The sequence below is a fragment of the Ornithodoros turicata genome, chromosome 3 (genome assembly GCF_037126465.1).
Source record: "Ornithodoros turicata isolate Travis chromosome 3, ASM3712646v1, whole genome shotgun sequence".
Lineage (NCBI taxonomy): Eukaryota > Metazoa > Arthropoda > Arachnida > Ixodida > Argasidae > Ornithodoros > Ornithodoros turicata.
This window is the reverse complement of record NC_088203.1, coordinates 99,325,490-99,347,382: the sequence shown is the minus strand read 5'-3', so window position 1 is coordinate 99,347,382 and position 21,893 is coordinate 99,325,490. Positions and strand designations below refer to the sequence as shown.

The following is a 21,893-nucleotide window of genomic DNA, read 5'->3' as shown; positions in this document are numbered from 1 at the left end:
GGGCTGGATTACTGGCAGCTAGGTAGGACCTGCTTACCCGTTCAACCTGCCCTCTACACTCGAAGAAAAAAGATTATGAAAAGGTGGTAACTTCTATAGTTACCACCTAGATCAACATAGTGCCTGATTAAGGGTGTAAAAGGGTGGTAAAAGCAATTATCATATATCCAAATTGCTACAAGACGCTCCCTCGCTCACCGAATCAGAAGTGGTAGCCCAATCATTCGTGGCAGAGAGCGAGGTAGCAGGTAGAACTTTGCAACCTTTTAGGCACAACATATGCGACAAATATTACATCCTAAAAGGTATAGCTGCTCCACCTTTTTTTCTGAGAGTGTAGGGCTGTTAGAATAACACGAAGAAACCGATATCTTTCTTTAGTAATTTCCTCGTTAACCAAGTATTCCATTTCGGCTCATTGCCTGAGCTGCCTAGCAGCTGAGGCGATGTGTACTATACGTAATGCCCTACGTAGACCAGTGGCATAGCAGCAATCTCTGGGGTATTGTAAGGGTGCTCCGAAATGCGACATTGCATTACGGCACAATTGAACGTAATGTTCCCATACACAGGTTTCCCGTCGACGCCGCCATATTGAAAGCGCAGCGCCGTCTAGCCAGGGGAGCACGTTGAAAACTGTTTACCGCCCAAGCCAGAGAGAAGCCACATTCTTCCTCCCTGGTACCACTTTCCTCCTTTCTGACTTGTGCCGTAGACAGTGTCTGCGAAAGCGCTGGGTGTGTGGGTGGCTGGAAAACTTGCCTTCCTATACGTAATTTCGGATACGTAATCATTTTGTATCCGCTAGGCCTCAACAAAAACAAAGTAACCAATACTTGTTTCTTTGGCGACGTGTTTATTTTTTGTATACACATGTTTACATAATATTACAGTTGCTGCAAAGAGCACGATGACATGTACAGAAGGCGCGTGACTTAATAGTAGCCCTTGCCGAAACCACCGTAGCCGCCAAAGCCATAACCTCCGTAGCCGAGACCGCCGAATCCCTTGCCGAATCCACCATAGCCGCCGAGGCTATAACCTCCGTAACCTCCGTAGCCGAAACCGCCGAAACCCTTGCCGAATCCACCATAGCCGCCGAGGCCGTAACCTCCGTAACCTCCGTAGCCAAGACCGCCGAAACCCTTGCCGAATCCACCATAGCCGCCGAGGCCGTAACCACCATAGCCGCCAAAGCCACCGTAGCCAAGGCCATAGCCGCCGTATCCACCAGCGCTGACAGCAGCGATGGCGACGGCAAGAGTGACAAGGATGCACTGTAAAATAAAAATGGCGCATTAGATTGCCGGCTTTCTTACCCTTCGTACTGGACACATTGTGCTGTTTGCAACTATCGCTATGGCAGTGTCTAGGCTGCTTATTGGCATTAGTGCAGGGTACGTGGGCTTACCAGGACCTTCATGGTGGTTGTGGCTTGAAAGCTACTTCTGCTCAGAGTAGAAGAGGGATTGTCTGCTACCAGCCATCTCGAACCTTTTATATGAAGTCCGTCACCACGTGACTCGGGTGTGTCACTTGTCGTAAGGACTCTAGTAAGTAAGACGGGTAAAACTTCGCTCGTTATCGGGTCATTCCTCGAGTTCGATGAGTTGATAATCATTCCACTTCGACAATCTCCAGTCATACTGTTTGTCGTAACGCTCGACCGTGTTCATGCGTGTCACGTTATTTGAATCTCATTGATATGCGCAGAGCGTGAACGGGTTCACTGGGTTTGTTGCAATCTTTATCTATGCGGCAGGGGGAGTGCTGAGAAAGGAGCACCTGAAAAAAAACTCCGTCACAACAAGTTTATTATGTCTCTGGCTGCAACCAAAGATAGCACAAGTATAGCAAAGAGAAAATGCGCAAGCGGTATGGGAGACACCGCTGCCAGTCTCTCACTGCCAGTGTCGATGCCAGTGCCTGTATACCGGGTGTTTCAGTTAAATCCCCGGGCTAAATAATTCGCGAACCGTTGCACCAATCGAACAACTTTCTTTTTTACAAGTATCTGGCAAATACCGCCTACAAGATGCGCACCGCGTGAATGAGCGGGAGGCGCTCATTATTTAAATAAAAATTCAAATGAGTTTCGTAAAAAAGCGTAACTTCTAAAGCAGGGCGCTGTCGGCATTAAAATGGGTACTACCCCTTTTGGGAACTTCAGTGGACACCTTTTAGAGAAGAATCTGCCACCGAAGCGGGTCATTTGTTGCAGTAATTAATTTGTTTCGGTTTACGTATTTTTGTCGCGGCTGGTCGCGGCGAAGCGCAAACGGACGCTCTTTCACTCCCTTCTCCATCAACGAATTACGTCCTTACAGCAATGAATTACAGCAATGAATTACACCAATGAATTGCACCAATGAAATACGCCCTTTTGCGCTTCACCGCGACCGCCGCGACAAAAATACGTAAACCGAAACCAATTAATTACTGCAACAAATGACCCGCTTCGGTGGCAGATTTTTCTCTAAAAGGTGTCCACTGAAGGTCCCAAAAGGGGTAGTACCCATTTTAATGCCGACAGCGCCCTGCTTTAGAAGTTACGATTTTTTTACGAAACTGATTTGCATTTTTATTTTAATAATGAGCGCCTCCCACTCATTCACACGGTGTGCAGCTTGTAGGTGGTATCGGACAGATACTTGTAAAAACGAAAGTTCGTGGATTGGTGCACCCGTTCGCGAATTATTTAGCCCGGGGATTTAACTGAAACACCCGGTATACTCCCAAGTCATGAGCACACTTGTGCGCAGTCTGTGTTCCAACAGACCGCTAACTTTGCTAGTTAGAAGGATCGTCACATTGTGTGCCAGAAATAGCAGCGAAGTTAAGTTCTACACATTTCAGATGACTGACCTCGGCGGATGAGCTAACATACTTGCCAGTGATCCCCGTACAGTGTTCAAACATCAAATGAAAGCTGATCTTAGCTTTCCTTCTGAGTTTTATGTTATGTGATCACTACCTTTGTGTGTGTTAATGGCGTGGGTCCGCAATTTTAGTACTGTGCAGGCTTTCTATATATATATATATATATATATATATATATATTGAACCCTACTTTGCAGGTCCGAACAGCACATCTGTCGCTGGTTACAAAGTACTCTAATATTTCGTTCTCCGTCATACGGGCACGTGAAAGAACTCGATGGGGCACAAAGGTAATCCAGTTAATCGTTAATTCGAGGCGACTCTCCCGCTAATCCAAGGGAGACCACTGCGGCATCATCCATGACTGTATCGTTGCACCGCGACACAGAGCAAGGAACTACCAATTTCAATGAAACCCATTTCCTTCCGAAGTAAAGGCCTAAAGTACAGCATCAACTTCGAAAGCCGGCACACTGTTTTCTTGATTGCTCGCCTTTCCCACGTAGATGGAATTTTGTAATGGCCTTCATTTTTTTATACGCTTGCTTGTCTGGTGAATGTAATGGCCTCGATTGGAACATCCAGGTTCAGTGACTCATTAGGGAAACGACGAAAAAGAAAAGAAATAAAAATGCTAGTGATCACCGAAGCGATTAGAAGTTGCGTCCTTGATCTAATAGACGTCTCAAGTAGCATTTTTTTTTTCGTTTCTTCTTTTTTTTTTTTTTCGGAACACAACATTTCTGGCGTGTATCGAACGCTGGGTTATCGAGTTCTCTGTGGAAATCTGCGGATGAAGACATTAGGACTAACAGATGCATGTGGAAACGCCTTGCACTTCGCCCTGCAGGTTTGCGTGTAGCTAGTCGCCGAAAGTAGGATGCCGTAGGCAGAGCTGTTGTGCCTGTTTTCTTTTCTTTTTTCTTTTAGCAGAAAGGATTGTGGAGTTGCTGAGAGCGTTTGAGGTTGCCTGATTTTTCATTTCGGTCGATAGCGGGTGAACGAGCACTTTTCAGAGGTTTTCCGTGGGGTTTTCGACACTTTCCAGACAGTTGTCGGCAAAGTACCCATGAAGTCGGCCCACGACGCATATTGACCCGCTTGTGTCGTACTCCTCTGTACTGTATACTCTCTCTGGCAGGCACCACAGGTGGCGCTGATAGGAGTGAGCCAGGGCGTCCCCTGCATGGGCAGCCTCACGAGCCCATAGCACACAGGACGACCGCTGACTGTCGACTGAAAGATTTATTGCGACACAGAAGCTCAAATACAAACAGACAAGAAAAGGATGATAGAACCATGTTACAGATAACGCGATACTTCACTGCGCCTGCTGAAGATGCTTTATCTCTGTATCAAGTAAACAGACGGACGGGGAGCTTTGTACGGTTCGGACCTTTGTGTTAACACAAAGGTCCGAACCGTACTTTGCGATAGTGCTACCTTCTGCCACTTCACGCGACCGCACACACGGAAGCGTTTCTAACTAGGGGCGTACACCCACAATCTCTATACAGTGCACGGGTAAGTGCACTGTATTCCATTCTTCTATGCGCGTGAGGTTGGAGAAGCCTATAGTTGCAGAAGTGCTTAACGTCCCTCCAACGGAAGATTAATGGAGAATTCGGGTGGTCATTTCGTATCAGCTTATTTTGCCAGATCCCGCATGTTAGGAAATTTGCCGGCTAGCACCTTTCCGCCCGGCCTCGAAGCGGTTGGGCAGCGGATTGCCCAACTACATACGGTGTCGTCACATCTTCATCGCGAGGGTAGCGAGGGCCCTCATTGTCCCGCACGTCGAAGTTCGCATGGGTTTTCAGACGACGGAACCCGAAGCCGAGCGATAGCGATGTTTCTATAGCGTGACCCAAGCGACTAAAACCGCTAGATTCCTGGCACTCATGTTCGGGTGGCAGCGGTCACGTGATCCAGCGCAGTGCACCGAGCGCTAGGCCGTGTTGCCACGAAATGGCCACCCGAATTCACCATAAGTAACTTATAGGTATGGTTCCGGGTTTTCGGGGTTTATTTTTAGTCATTACCGGAGGGTGTTTTTCCGAGTTTACGGTTTTCTGACGAATCGGAGTTTTTCGGGTTTTATATTTCTTTACCTCGGTTAGTCTCCGAGATCCGGAGGAAGAAATCGGTGCTACGATGTGACACGTGACACCCACAGAAAGATCGAGCAAGGAAAAGTGACAGACTGTGTCTCCATGCAAGGAAAATTCCACGTGATTGAGAAAGTTTTGTTATGATGCGCGATTCCAGGCACTCGCGGCGGAACAGGAAACGCGCGAGATACTGTAAATAAGTCTTCATTGCACAACTTGCTTGTTGGTAGCTCAGATATGAACCCCACGAAAGCGGAGTTTTTCGGATGAATTCGAAAACCCGGAACCCTACAATAGCCTGCCACAAGATTGCTAGCGTCATCGGCCGGGTACGAACTCGCAACCTTTAGATCACCATTTCTCTTACCCCCGATAGCAGTATATACCGTAGTTACTTTGTGGTGTTAACAAGGGATAAAAAAAAAAGAGCAAGAACAAGAAGAGGAAAAGAGCATGCTGTACAACGCACAAAGGACTGATTTTAGACACTTTCACCGACGCTTTATCTCGCCAACACCACATTGCGTTCGACAAAGCATTCCAAGTGGCTGCATCAAAGAACAACTCGAGGAACACTCGAAGCATACGGATAATGCCTTTTCCCAGGGCTCCACATATGTTGTCTCTGAGTTGGCAACAATGCGCACCACAGACAAAAAAAAAGTTTCCAACTCAACTCGATCAAAAAACGGGAGAACTTTCACTCGGAAGGAAATGAGGCCTAACTCGGCTCATCGCAAACCGGTGTCACGTCTCCATTTTTGTAAAGGTCGGACATCAATATAAGGAACTGTTGTCGTTGTATGGGATATTTTCTTCTTTCTTACATCGCGCGGAGTGTGCTTTGTGTCCAGGGTACGTCGAGTAACAGTTAAGTAAGCGCGTCCGAGAATGCTCATGTGGCTTTGAACTGCTGAACTGTATTGGTCGAACTACGGTTTGTGGGTTTGGTGGTAACGGCGAGCCCTTTCACCATCACCACCACCACCATATAATAATTAATAATAATTAATTAATTAAGAATATGTCATGCATTCGTTGTCTTCCTGCATGCGTCACCGCCTTGAGGAACAAGCTGAAGAGCCCTCGCCTGATTTCGCGGTTAGGGTTGTATTCTACTGATTGATTGATTGATTGATTTGGAGGGAAAATAAAATAGAGGTTTCGGCCTCACTACTGTGAGGTTTTATTCTACTGTGGGTTACGTCGTGTAGATGGTATAACATGGGAGTTTTCATCCACGGGAGCGTCATCGTTTTCGACTCGGCACAGACATCACGTAGGCATTTTTAATTTATTTTTAATTTTATATAATTTATTCGTACACGACGTTGTGCATTTTTGTAGAAGGGAGACAGGGAAGAGCAGGTCAGTGCCGTTTAATACTTCACTAAGATTGAAGCAAAGGAGTTTCCTTTCTTCTCTTACAGATCTGCCGGTGCTCCTCTAGTTTCTCGTGTTCTCTCCTGTTTCGGTTTCTGGAATGAGACAAACCCGCTTTAAGTAGAATTATGGCAGATGCTGCTAATGCTAGTGCCTTTTCTGCAAGTTTTAAGAACGAAAACGACAACCTTTGTGGAGCTAAAAACTATAAGATGTGAATGGAGATAAAACGTTATCAACAACACACTACACCCCTTAAGCGCGACCCAAGTTGGTGCCCCACAGATAAACCGAACCGAGATTTCAAAAACACGTCAGCACTGAAAGAACACCCTATATTGATCTCTGAGTACCCGCAGACAAGGCGGTCTCACGCTAGGTCGGCGCACACGTCTTGATCCCGGAAGGCTACTTCTAAATATACACATTTCTCGATACATGGATAAAGATCCTGAAGAAAACGAACATCCGCCCCCACACAAAGGTCACAGCACACAACGGAGAAACGATCCAAATTTTATTTCCTCCCTTTCCATCGTGGACACCCAATCGGTACATCCCATTCGGGTCACGTGCAAATCATCTTCCGGTTCCGGCCGTGCCCTGTCCATCCGATTTTTCTCCTCTTTTCTTTCGTATCCTAGACCAAAAAAAAAAAAAGAAGAAGAAAGAGGGGACAGCCAATTCAATTCTCTGGTTGCTCAAACAGGCAAATCCATGGGTCTCCCTGCTTTGTAAACTGATACTTGCCCGTTCAGCTCTGATGCTGAATGTCCGTCGAGGGAGGGGACGAATGCAGAGATGCAAGGAATCTGGATTTTCCCGTTTCTTTTTCTGTACCTGGTGCCCGTTTGGTTCTACTTATTTGCTGCGGCTGTTGAGTAGTTATTTTAAGAAAATACACATATGGTACAAGTAATTTCCATTGCACGGCAAATTGCTCACTTCATATTGCTACATCTTCTCAACGGTCATATTATATATACTATATATATATCGTCGGATATATATATATATATATATATATATATATATATATATATATATATATATAAAGGGCGGAGTGGTGCTAATTAAAAAGCCAGTTGTACATTCCATTAATGGCTTTCTAGCGATGACTTTTGAGAGAGATCATGACGTATGTGCTAGACTTGCTGTCCCCAGTTCCTTCCTTACTGTCCTCAGTACCACGTCTGCATACACCGCTTATAGCCACAGCGGCTTCGCGGTGCTAACACGGAATCAAAGAGAAAGATACGTGTTCGAATCCCCCCTAGCTAGAACCGTGATCCAACTCGTGCCTGTAACTGGAGGCATTATTGTTTTTGCGCAGTGGTTTAAAAGTCAAACTCGCAATTTTCTCGAGCTCACATGAGTTGTTGCACGACTCCTACACTCTTAAAAATGAACTTCACCGCATAGCACGCTCCTAGCCAACCATCATTTTTAATGATATCGTTATCTGCCCTGATTTGTTGAAAACGGGAGGCGTACGCCTTTTTTTGTGATGCTTATGCTGTTCATAATTGTCATAAAAGAGGCATACGCCTACCGTTTTCAGCAAATCAGGGCAGATAACCATGTCATTCGAGATGATAGTTGGCTAGAAGCGTGCTATGCGGTGAAGTTCACTTCTTAGAGTGTAGAGTGGAAAACCTTCCCACTTCATCGTGGGCATATAATACGTGTCACAGCCGCTTCTGTGTTTCTTCATTATTCCTAACCTATCATGGATTATCTGTTATTTCAAGCTATCTTCGTTAGCACTGCTGCGTATCAACGCCAAGATAATAAAGATATTCCGGAAAACGATATTCGCGTATACCTTTTTCATTTCGCCGCGAAATTCGTCTATAGTTAGCTCGGAAGCTCGGGCATAGAAATTACTCGTTGTAACATTCGATTTTATTCACTATTACTGATGTTTTCTGTTCTTTCCTTTATTTTCTTTTTTTAAATTCTTTTTTTCGCTTTGTTATCTAAGCGGAAGCCCTCCCAAAACCCATCTTCGCTACGCAAATGAGGTTTCCTTGCCTCCGCACATTCGCAAACCGGACTTCCCAATCACGTTTCAATTTATCTTGTCCAATCTCGCAGTCGGTCTGCTACGGAAACAAGGGAAATCGAAGCGATAAGGAAAAAAGAAAAAAAAAAGGAAAAAGAAATTGATTCTACAATTTGTTCGTACATTAGGGGTAAAGCGAAGAAGTGTAAGTGGAACTGAACACTGTCTTGTGCCTCGAAATTGTTAGCTTGTATGAGAATGAGCTTAACGGATTATGTAGCGCAAATTAGACACGGAAGCACACTGTGTATTAGGAAGAGGAGACTGTGTGACGCTTGATCTCTTTTCATCGCCACACGTGTAAGTGACGTTTCGGCAGCAGTGAGAATAAAACCCAAGAGAAAGGAATAGAGATGTGATATGATGTGATAAAGAAAAAAAATGGGGATGTGAGTTTCGACAAAGTCGCACTGACAGTCGAAGGAGGGCACACTCGCTTCAGTGGCAAAAAAAAAAAGAGAAAAAAAAAGAAAACAGAAACAGAGGGTTGCTGGGCTGTGATCACTTATACAACGCGAAAGAAGATCTAACGAGAAAGATCCATTAAGGTCACGTGACTAGGGGATGCGTATTCAATGTGACAAAAACCTGATCAAAACATCGCGATGGTGGACAGCTTGTGGCGGCCGTTACTAACTCAAACATGTTTTAGGCCTTCCATATCCGATACGCATTGCCTGGACGCTTCCACTGATTTTCTTTTTCTTTTTTTTTGGTCCGGGTGAACTTTTCTCTGAATATTTTTTCGTTCAAGAGTAGCAAGCCACCTTGGCTGACCTCTCTCAACACTTAAAAACAACAACAGCATAAGAAGAAGAAAATTATCGAAAGCAACTTTTATCCACCGCAGGAATGGCGGTTGAGAAACCACAGTCGGTAGCATCTTTCGCCAGGATATTTTTTTCTCTAATCTTAGAGCACTCTTCTGCCTTGAACGCCAACGTGGAGAAAAAAAAAAGTTTTTTCGATTTTTTCCGTTTATTTATTTTTTTGTGCATAGGTCCGCAAACTAAGCAGGCGGAACGTTATCACAACCGTGATGCGAATGCGAACGACGCGAAATGCAACGTACGTGTATACACAAATAACGTGCACGGTTTCCCACGTAACACAAGGTGCGATAGCATAAATAGAGGCAACGGGCACACATACAGACCGAGATGCAGTACAGTAAATCCGTTTTGCGCAACTGCCGCGCCGCCCCAAGGGCGCCACCGGCGGCAGCGGGGCTCTGAAGGGACCAATCAAGGAGCCAAATTGGGTGCCCAAGTGCTTGACGTATGGCGCTGCTGAATTGAATTTGTGCTCCACTTTGGGAGGCTTGCTCCTGCTGCTGCTACGAGAGGAATGGAGGGGGTTGAATGATTTGCCGCGTGCTCAGATCAAAGTGCCACTGCCTCTAAATGGAGTGGTTATGTTGAGAAAATGGGTTTGTGTGTTTGTTTGCTCGCTGCCGATGTGTGTGTGTGTGTGTGTTCGGGGATATACGTGAAAGGGTTTAGATGCAGAAGGATGAGGATGTAACGTTGCGTTAGCGGGACAAGAAGGGGTAAAGGGGCATGGAATGGCATTAGCGTTTGTTTAACTACGTTTTGAGATGCGCATTAACTAGAAACATAACAGCACCGCGAGTGGGTCTAATATTACCGCCAGATATATACAGTGTAACAGAACTTCGCGGTGTTCGTGCGGCAAGTATGATGAGCAGAGCATTGACGGATGATATAGTGCAAATTGACAGGTGTTACATACGCTAAGGAACGGCGCTTCCTGGAGGAATGTACAGGGTGTTTGTACAGGGAGGAACGAGCGCTACGTTTCAGCTACTTGACTAAAGAACGGGTGCTACTAGTGAAGCCGTACCTGTTTCTTATTCGAGTAGCAGAAAAGTACCAGTTGCTTTTCGCTTTTTTTTTTTTTTTTTTGCTTTTATCGCTCGCTTTAAATATAATTTCTGGACACGTTAGAGCAAACACCCTGTATGCACGAGCGTTTCCTCGCCTCATTTCTTCTCCGTGTGTGCAGCACCGTTTGAACGCGGTTAATACGGATCACCAACTACAGCTGAGCGGGTTAATTTATTCACTAGCAAAGACTCACGTACTACTTGTACATCCTATCAGGGTCCAAATTTATACCGCGTGTAGCTTCATGACAAAGACGTCATTCTGTGCTGCATATAAGCACATTATAACAAACGTCGGAGCAAGCACGAACCCTGCACTCTTAGAAATGAACTTCACCGCACTGCATGCTCCTAGCCAACCATAGTCTCGAATGATATCGTTATCTGCCCTGATTTGCTGAAAACAGGAGGCGTACGACATTTTTGGGACAATTATGAACCGCATAAGTGTCACAGAAAAAGCGTACGCCTCCCGTTTTCAACAAATCAGGGCAGATAACGATATCATTCGAGATTATGATTGGCTAGGAGTGTGCGATGCGGTGAAGTTCATTTTTAAGAGTGTGGGATCCGGATCGCAAAGCAACGCTTTGCCATTTAGTTGTTAATAATATGGAGGCATGATTCGGGCGTCCCTTTTTCCGTTACATCCACCGCGTCTAGAACAGGAATACGGACACGGAACATTTATTATAATGTACAGTTTAATGTTAAAAACTGAACTACCAACGTTGTTGTCACGTGGTATGATGAGGCAGGCAGCCCCCAACGCGCCGACGACACTGGGGAAGAGCTGTGTGTTGCCTTACCAATAAACAGACCAAGTTACTGGCTCCTTTTTCGAAAACGCGCATTTATAAACGAACAACAATCAACAAAGAGTTGAAACATCACTAGTTAAACCGGTTAAACAATCATCAGTAGAGCGAATTGCGTTACAGTGTTTTTGAATATGACACGAGCAGGATAGACAAAGAGGCAGTAAAACAAAGTTGAGGTTGAAAGTTCCTCGTCTTGAAGAACAGTCCTATACTATACACAAGGTCGACGTTGAAACTGGACGTAACTCATTACCTCTTTTTCGAACTCATGATTCTGCCTCCATGCCATCATCATTACCTATAGTTGTTATTTCGTCTCACATTTATTTTTCTAATCCAGCATTGGTCGCTAGCGTTACCGGCGAGCAGGATGCTCTTAAATACTCCACCCAGAGGCCATTACATTCAGTGTTGCCACCTAATGACTTCCGAATTATCTTTTCTACTGATCCCCACAGCTACAATGGAAAGCGTGACCATTAACCCTCACCATGTGGCTTACTTTATCAGAATCCCGATTTGTGATAAACACAGGCGACCTTGTTTACAAGAACCACATTTATCCGCCTCTGCTGCCGCCACTGCGGATGCTTTTGAAAATCTGGCACATTCTCAATTGTTCGCGCTCCCGACATTTCAGGATTAGATTTGCACCCGGCCTTTAAATCAGCTAATACCCTTCTTAACCTCGAAGTCTTAATCGCGGTTACGCTTAACCGCCGTTACCTGACCAGCCGCGGTTATCGTGAACCACGGTTTGTTGTTGTCCCATGGCAGTCTGTGACCTGTTAGTGACCACGTGATTGTGATACAAGCGCCAAGTATATTTAGATTACGCTGTATATCATGAAAAGAAAAGGGCATAATGGTAATTAAAAAGCATAACATGATTATTTGCGGGAAATCTCACGCGTGTAGCGCTGCCCGTGTGATTAGGGTATTAGACTTCCTCACTGTCACCGTGAAGAAATGGCTTGATCCAGATAATTCATTAGCCGGACGGGCCCGGCTGTTCTTTGGTCTTTGCTTGGTATTTTTCTTGATCATCGTAGAGTTACCGTTTGTTCTGTTTTTCCACTTTCTGTTCTATTCACATGTTCTGCAGTATAGCCAGTTCCGACTTTGTCGACACTCACATCTCCATATTTTTATTTTTTTCCCAATTAATCAATCAATCAATCCAGCTCACAAACGCGCTGCCTTATACCTTTCCTTTCCATTCCGGACAATGTAGGACTTTGGTCCTCGCTGTGGGACTTGTCATTTATATTTTCACCAAATTACCTCTAGAAGTGGGGAATAGAGTACTTATAGTTACCGCTGCGCAAACAAAAAAGAAAATAAAAGAGAAAAGAAAAAGAAGAAGAAAAGCGCGCATCATCATCATCATCATAGAGTACCGCTTATCGTGTTGAAACACCCCAATCATCAAGCCTACGCAAGTTGGCCTACGCATGGACTAACCTTTCCTCCCTTTCTTTTTTTTTTTGCAATAAACATATCCCCCCAAATCATCATTAATCGTTATTAAATATTCACCATTAAAATAAATTGCTGTTGTTCTCATGTCCGCTCTGATATGTTGATGCTTCATGGTCCGTGTTTCACGCTTTCCAGCATTAGGTTCTCATCTTTATATACTCGAATGGCGAAGGTTCTATAAGCCTTACGCTTCCACTTTATCATTTGCCGCAAATTGGGCTCCACTAGCTTCATTCATTCGCGACAGATAACTTGGTTCCAGGAGCTCCCCCGTATCAATATATCCTGCGCAGGAAAAGCAGTGGGACGGTAATTCCGCCCATCTGCGTAGACGAAGAATAAAAATGAAGAAATTTTGCTTTTTTTACGAGTTTCTTACAGCTGTCTTTCTTACTCGTTATCTTGTTGTATTTGTTATCTTTCGAAGTAAGTGGTAGAGTTGAAGCTATCCTGAGCGAATGCCAGCGAAAGAAGATATGATCGATGATCTATGGATCTGATTTGCAATGTAAGATAGGTATTTATCGAATGAGGAAATGCTTGCGAAAAACTCGAGAGATCTGCTGAAGGAAAAACGGGGTATCAAAGGCAGCCACGGCAGTTAAGCAACGGTACCTTCGAATGTAGAGCCTTTTTGCTCGCAGTAATTGGCCCAGCATCTTGCAGCACCCACCTTCTGGTACCTTGTGTTTTCCCCAAGTGGAGCGCATTAAAGCATGTCGAAACATGAAACTGCGACCTGTCAAAACATCAAATGACAGAACTGCAAAATTTAGATGTACCGAATACCGTAGAAATTCTTGCCCACGATTTCAAACCACGCCTCTTTCGCTCCCTGCACCTTCCGTGTGTTTTGAATGTGCACCGCCGTCCACCATGCCTTCTATGTTTCTGGCCAACCTGCTTCTCTTCCTCCCTTCCTCTTTCTCCCTCTCTCTCTCTCAAGACAGCGCATGTCTTGTAACACCTCAAACCTCAACCCCTTTGCAAACAGACTACCAGTCCTCGAACACACTGCCGCGCCGCCTTTTGAGCTCCCTTCAAACAATCTCGCATGCCCTCCAAACCACGATTGAAAGACCCGCGTAAAGCGTCAAAGATAAAAGGCTCCCAAGAAAACGACGCGTTGATGGCTCGACAAAGAGTTTCTTTGGACGCTTCCAAACGTTTGTGGTGCAAACAGGAAGAGAGGCCAAACAAACCTTCGCTGGTAAAAAGGGAAGCACAAGGACGCGAGTAACAGTTATTGGAAAGCGTGTTTTGACAACTCTGGCCGCCACCATCTGTCAGCCGTCACCACACCGACCGTCACCCTTTGGCAGCCTGCGAAATTTGATCTCCGCTGCTCCAACCGGGTACCTCCCCCGAACCAGTGGCTCACCACGTGTCACTTTATGTGGAGAGGCAGCGTGATATTAAGCGAGTGACGATTCGTCTGTGTGAATAGTATTATGTGGGAGAAAATTTTCTGGTGTTTCAATATGACACTCGATGTTTTGACTACGACTTGAACTCAGGGGTAAGGACCTGAAGATTTGTAGAAAATAAGTGAAGAGCTACGTTCTTAAAACAGGTTGGTCAACAAAAACAGCTTTGTTGAAAACTGGAGACGTACGCCTTTTTGTGACACCAATACACGCAGTCATGTTATTTCTTTTTAATTGCGTGTTAGCGCCGCGAAGCAACGATGGATATGAGCGGCGTACTGATGTGGACAGACGGATAGAGGAGAGCAGGAAGGAGTGGGGGACAGGGGGGTTAGTATGCGTCTTAGGCCGACTTCAGGGGGAACTGTGCCGACATTCGTCTGGAAAGTCTTCGGAAAACCCAGGGAAAACCTGAGACAGCACAACCGGTGGTAGGATTCGAACCCACCACCTCCCAGTCTTCAGCACGACCTTGCCTAGTCAGTCACGTTAATTGTCACTTAGTGATGGTGGTGGTGACGTTGGAGGCATTTTACCGCTGTTAGCCTCACAGCTGTGGGCATTGTCACGAAGATGAGTTAATTGTCACAAAAAGGCGTACGCCCCAGGCTTTCCACAAATCAAGAGAGATGGCGTTACCGTTCTTGAAATTGTTTGCCTTCAGCGTGGCGATGTGGCGAAGCTCTGTTTTAAGAGTCGAGGCGCATACGGTCATGAAAGTCCGTGTACAATGTTGAGGAAGGGCAAGGACGACAGACAGCAGGAGCAAGTAGACTTTGCAGCTCCAAAACGAAAACGAGAATGCTAGCTCATACACGTAACGTGCCTGTCCATAAGGTGCGCGAGAGAGATGCGCAGTAGCTTCATCTTCCTTAACAGTCCGTTTGTAAAGATGACTTTCCTGTGAAGTTTTGTTTATTGCAGTGAAGGAGGCTGGAAGGGTAGCCCTCCTGTAGTGTCTTCGACCAGGGATGACTGCCGACAATAGCATACCTGCGCTGGATAGCTGTGACCTGTCACTTGACTAGGACAACGATTTTGGTATCCAGCGGTGCCACAACGCGGAAAGACCCTTCTAAAGAAAGACCTGTCGCAGACCGTCGCTTCGCCCCTTTGAAACAGTCGTTGTTGCCTTTATCTTCATTGCCTTCGAATGTACACTTGTGAACGTTATGCGTGTGCATCTCGTACGGAACTATAACGACATCAGCCATCTGGGGGCAGGTGTGCTAAATGACATCGCCCTCTAGCGTGACTCTTCGAAGCGAAACCGCACAAATGTGCTCTTTCGTGCTCCTTACAGAGTTACCTTACGGCACACGTGTCTTCGAGATCAGGAATATACTTCCTCTGTGCTTTAAAGCTCAATCACTCCCGTTAAGCATCACCTATCCATACAACATGTCATTATTCCCTTAATCCCAGCGCGTACCAACCAATGGCTTTTACTATATGCGAATCCATGTTCCGCTAGGCGGCGTCCCAAACGCGTGTGCGTCAGTGCGGGGCATCATAGACCCTGAGGCGATGCAACACGATGCTTACGGCGTCAATGGGGCTAATTTTTTGCCCTGCTGCGCCTGGCACCCCCCAAAATGCCACCCCATGTACCCTGGAGGGCCCTAGTTCGCCTCCAATTGGATTACGAACAATCCGTCTCTATCGTTAGGGCACCGTTGTTGAAGTGCAAAGTGTATGGTTGCGGCCGAACTAGCGATAGAATATGTTTTCGTAGCGACACAAAGGGAGGCCTGTCACTCCCTTTTTGGCGCAGCTTTTCTACTCCGATGACATTGTCAGCATTTTTTTTTTTTTTTTTTTTTTTGCAACTTCGCTGCGTAACATGGAAAGTTGCTGTTAGGGAACGGGGGATATTCTAAGCTGTAACAGATAGGATATATGGCAGAATGGAGGCAAGAATTTTGTGTCAGTGTTGTTGTGACATTTCAGAAAAAAAGCTTTTGTTGCGGCCCGTAAGCATGGATATGTGTATAAGCTTTTGCGAAGCGACGATATTTTTTTTTCTTTTTTTTACGTTTTGGATAGGAACTAGAGTCCGCTATATGCCTTCATGTTATTATCACTGAATTGTTGTAGACTGCGGCGTAAAATTGTTTCAGAGATACTGGTTAACTTATCATGCTAATTATTATTATTATTGGTGGTCTTATGGCGCACAAGCGACTAAGGCTGTAATGCACCAAAACACTAATGAAAATTGTGACCCATTACAAACCAAGTGATTATGCTAAAAACAATATACTAGGCCAGTTGAGAGGTACAACGTGACATAATACGGTAAAAACATGTGTCTGAAACTGCATAGCAGATTGATAGCCAACGTCTCTAAAACAATGTATGCACCAGTGATGGCCACTAACTACTTCTACAGTAGTTTAACTATAACTACTAACTACTTTGCGATTGAGTAGTTTAACTAGTAGTTCAACTACTTTTCAGGGGAGTAGTTAAAACTACTTCTTTAACTACTGCAATGTAGTTTAACTACATCTATAACTACTTAACGTTGTCCATCAACACCAATCCCTTGTAGTGTTCTTGGACACCTAAATATGAATCACAAGCAATGATAAACTTTGGCTCAAGCTATTGCTACGATCGTCAAAATTCCTTTTGTGCCTACGCGATAAACTAAATTGCAGAATTATTTCACAGCAAATGAGGCTTCACTAGACATGCATTATTTATTTATTTATTCACATACCCCAAAGGCCATACCCTGGGGGACACCAGATGATACGTGACAAAAGGACGAGGAATGGTTGTTCACGAAAGTGGACTGGAGGCGGTCAGTTAAGAACATATGAATCGAGGAGAGAACATGTGCATTAAGGCCTAGTTGTGAGAGTTTAACCATTAATCTAGCGTGCGGTACAGAATCAAAGGCTTTAGCAAAGTCCAGGAACACGGCATCTGTTTGAGTAGAACTGTCCATATTTGAGTAGAGGTCGTGGATAAAACCAGCTAGTTGTGAGAAATTTTTACGGAAGCCATGCTGGCAGGGGGAAAAGTAAGCATTTGACTCTGGGAAGTTGATTACCTGCGAATATATAATGTGTTCCATGATTTTGCAGGGGGCGCTGGTAACGGAGATTGGTCTATAGTTCAACGGTGAATGAGTGACACCACTTTTATGCACTGGTATTATCATTCCCCGACGCCAGTCTTCTGGCAGAACTGAACTATTAAGTAGGAAGGGAGTTGCCTCAGGAGAGAAGCCACCGATATTTCGAACAGAGACTGTTCTTTTTCTGGACACCGTCCTCATCATTGGCATGGTATATAAAGGGTTAGGTGTGACGTGTTTAAAGGTTCATGCGAATTGTCCCTTTAAACCATGCCAATGATGAGGACGGTGCCTCTGTTCGGAATATCGGCGGCTTCTGTCCTGAGGCAACTCCCTTCCTACATCTGTACCGGTTCGCTGGATTTCTACCAATCTATGAACTATTAAGTGATTGTTGGAATATTGCAGCAAGAAATCTGCTCGAGTGAGCCTTTGTGTTTTTAAGAATTTTGCTGTTTATTCCATCGAAACCAGCAGAGGAGGAAACCTTGATGGAAGAGATAATATTTTCAATGCCAGCAGGAGATATCGCTATCGGTGACATGCTATTGAAGATGGATGTGGGAGGCGCAGCAGGGGGAGTTGTGTCGTCGTTGGTGAACACGCTTGCAAATGCGTTATTGAAGATAAGAGAACATTGGTTATCTCTAACAAAATTACCATCACGATCTTTCAGTTGGATGTTTGCCGATGGAGATTTTGGGTTTATAGCTTTGTAGAATGCTTTGGGGTTGTGCTTCAAGAGGTTAACAAGGCCCTCGCTATGGAACATGCGTTTTGAAGAAGTCACCAATGATTTTTATTTCCGGGCGCACTCTTGATATTTTAGCAGTGATGATGCAGACTTACAGCGCTTAGCAAGCCTGTACAGACGTTTCTTTTGACGGGCGAGCAGTTTGATTTCATGATTGTACCATGGGGCATGACAATGTGTCTTGATGATAATGGAGGGTATATAGGCTTCAATAAGTGCATTAATCTTGGATTTGTATAAATACCAGTTTTGCTCGACTGTCCGTACTTCAAAACTAGCGAGAAAGTTAGCCAAGTAATTGGGTAATTCAGAATTTATTTGGTCGTAGTTACCCTTATCGTATAATCTTATGCGTTTGCACGAGGAACGACGGGGCACGCTGGGGACAGATATTGTAAAGTGTAGGACTTTGTGATCACTCAAGGCGCATGGAGAAAATACAGAACCTACTACATCTGATTCGTTAGTGAGGATTAGGTCTAGGATGTTTGATGAGGTGGGAGTTACACGGGTGGGTTCATGAACCACCTGATGAAGGTCAAACACATGACACAAATCAATGAAAGAACGTTCTTCACTGCCAGAGGCTGAGGTGGATCTCCAATTAATTGAGGGGTAGTTGAAATCACCAAGAAGAATAACCTTTGAATTTGGGAATTTGTGAAATATATGATGTAGTGATTTGTGTAATTCTGAGATGAATGCATTGCTTGAGGGAGGTCGATAGCATGCACCAACTACTAATCTACACGTGACGCAGTCAATCAATACCCACGTTACTTCGATAGGAAATGTACAATGAACAGCATATGATTTAAAACAGTTTTTAACGACGAGTCAAACACCACCTCCTCGTCTATTTACGGGATCACAGCGATAGAAGGTAAAGCCAGGACACTCTGGTAACAGCTCACTGTCTCTTATATCTGGCGATAACCAAGTTTCAGTAAGTGCAACAGGGCCCCATTCACAGGATTGCAACAAACTATACAAATCCTTACGCTTTGGAATCAAACTGCGGACATTACAAAAACAAAACAAAAAAGAACAGATAAAGCATGTGCGGTAGTACAGTATTGGGAAACAGAACAGATCAGCTATGGTGTACGTTCAACAACCTGTTTTAAACATTAGGAAGGGAGTTGCCTCAGGACAGAAGCCGCCGATATTTCGAACAGAGTTTTAAACATTGTTTTTCAAGCAACCTGTTTTAAAGCATTAAAAGTGAAGATTTAGTACACATGCACGACACAACTGCTCTGCACCTCCGTTCTCATCAAACAAGTAGCTCAAGGTAAAAGTCGGAAGCACAATCGTGCCGTAAAGGTTACGGCAAAATCGGAAGTAGTTGGCGCCTTCAGTAACCTAACTACTGTAGTTAACTACTTAAAATAGTAGTTTAACTAGTAGTTGCCACTACATTTCTGCAAGTAGTTGATAACTACTTTTTAACTACAATCAGGTAGTTTAACTAGTAGTTTAACTACATGTAGTTAACTACTGGCCATCACTGGTATGCACCCTTATGTATGCACCCAATGTATGCCCAACGGCAACATGGACTCCTCACCCAAGAGTACAGGACTAGGATTGACTTATGGAAGGAGGTTTTGTAGTCGCGTGCCCCGTTAATATGGACACTTTTGTCCCCATCAAAAAATGTCCATAAAGCGAGTCGTCCACATTACCGAATGTTAAGAAAAACAAAATAAATTTATTGAGGCGGGAAAACACTAACCAATGTTTGTTTACATGCATAACGATGCGCAACGTGGCGTTGCTCTCCAATTTCCTTTAAAAAGAAAAAGAAAAATAGGCGCTGTTTGCTGCGCCTCGCGAACCATGGCAGCAGTGATGGCCTACTTGGCAATTATCATGTCTTCAGCAGGGTAGCATAAGTGTTCCAAAAAAAAGGCGTACGCCTCCCGTTTTTAACCAATCAGGGGGCAGAACGATGTTATTCGGGATGGTGACTGGCCAAGAGCATGCTATGTGGTGAAGTACAGTTCCCTTGTCACGTCGAGACTGGGAGGTACCCGTGTTCGAATCCCGGTGCCGGCTGTGCTGTCTGGGGTTTTTCCTGGGTTTTCCTCGGACGCTTTCAGACATATGTCGGCACAGTTCCCCTAGAAGTCGGCCCAGGACGCACATTTCCCCAGGGCGTCAGTCGTGACGTTGCCCACATACTTGAGGCCGACAACGGCAAGCCCTTTCACCATCACCACCACCACCACCACCACCACAGTTCCCTTAATGTGAGGCCGACAGCGGCGAGCCCTTTCACAACCACCGCCACCACCACAGTTCCCTTAGAAGTCGGCCCAGGACGCACATTCCCCTCAGGGTGTTAGTCATGATGTTGCCCATCTCCGTGAGGCCGACAACGGCGTGCCTTCCACTCTCACCACCACCATCTGTTTTTAGAGTGTGGGCAGCAGTTACACTTTCCAGTGCAATTACCCCCTGTTCCATAGACCCCCCTGACCCCGAAATTTGCTCCCCCAGCACTGCAAATAGTCCCTCAACTTCGCACAACCTTTCGTGCAGCTAGTCTCGAAAGGGACTAATGATTGTGGGAATGCATGTAATCCCCAAAAGTGCCAAAATTAATCTCGCTTTTTTTCTTCTTCTTTCTTCTTTCTTATAGTGTACGTGGACCTTCGAATAAACAGAGCGTCAGCCACGCTGCGAGCGGCATTCCGAGGTCCGCACAATTACCTGCTCCAATTAGCCTGTGGGCATTAGTATGCATATTGGCAAACAGCGTGCCCAAACATCGCCTTCTTCCGCACGTCTGCGGGGGATGCGTCTACCTTGTGTTTACGCCAAACGCACGCTCTGCGAAGCTGCACGCGCGGAGTGGCCCTGCAAGGTGATGTATCCTGAATATATGCAAATGACCCGTAAGGAAGCTACAATGGTATTAGCGCCAAACAGGAAGGTGCCCTGGAGAACGCCCAGAAGGTTAGATTGTTAGCAGGTGTGTGTTTGCCAAGCAGCTTGAGTATACGGGGGATGTGATACCGAACGTACAGTTACAATAGCTGGCTTTGTGTGCGAATAGTGAATTTTCATTTCGAAAAAGAACATCTTCCACACGTGGCATCACGGTCTTTTTCATGATTGTTGCAGACACAGTGAGTGCCGGACTCCCATGAGGTTGTTGTTGTAGTTATATGTCATATTGGAGGTGCTTCGATGCGGAGAAAACTGGTCAGTGAGTCGTGAAGTGAAGCTGAACTGGTGATACTGGTATATATACTAGAGCAGAATGTTGTGTGGTCAGTAGGTGCTCTGTTCTTTAATGCATTCCGCAAATGGCCGTACGTAAAAAGTGAACGGATGCGTGCACAAGCGCAAACGATATTGAAACATCCAGCAAACTAAGAAAAATTTACCGCTATACCAGTTGGTTCTCGGAAACACGTGATCTCTCCCCGGCCCCTCACTGACGCAGCTGCTGGCTGTGATGTTCAATGATGCGTCGGACAAGTGTCTGTATTTGTGGTGCTGATTTTGCGTTTATTACCCCCTTTGGTAAAATATAGATGCCGTTTGTGAACGTTACACGCTTCCACAAATACGCCATGTAAGTAGATCAGCTGTCTGCGCAGCTTCCCAGTTCCCTCTCTCCCCTATTGCCCGTGGAACCATCTCATTGGTCCCTCTCCTAAATAAGTGGGCAATATTTCAAGGTCGAGGCGCACGTGGCTTCTTCTGTGAACTCATGCCACAGTCTACGAATTTCCTCCTCATTTCTGTCTTGTGATTGGACAGACACGTCGTCACGTGGTCTCTCCAAACTTTACCCTCTCCCTCCTGCGCAGACACAAACTGTGGTAGCCTATTTTCGAAAGAACTTCGCAAAACTTCATAGCTTCGGATTCTCCAACACTATGTAACGTCATCCGGGAGCTCTGGCGCTTGTCTCCTTTGGCAACAGCGCGCGTCTCCGCTCGCCACCTTACGTTGGAAG

The 21,893-nt window shown here is 45.3% G+C and overlaps 1 long non-coding RNA gene across 1 annotated transcript in view; it reads left to right on the top strand.

Annotated features, from left to right (window-relative positions):
- LOC135388970 (uncharacterized) overlaps window positions 1-21,372 on the top strand; it is a 155,220-nt gene extending 133,848 nt beyond the window's left edge. Inside the window, exon 3 of the long non-coding RNA XR_010421552.1 lies at window positions 20,565-21,372. This is a non-coding gene — a long non-coding RNA (uncharacterized LOC135388970). The remainder of the gene's footprint in view (window positions 1-20,564) is intronic.
- The last annotated feature ends 521 nt before the right edge of the window (window positions 21,373-21,893 follow it).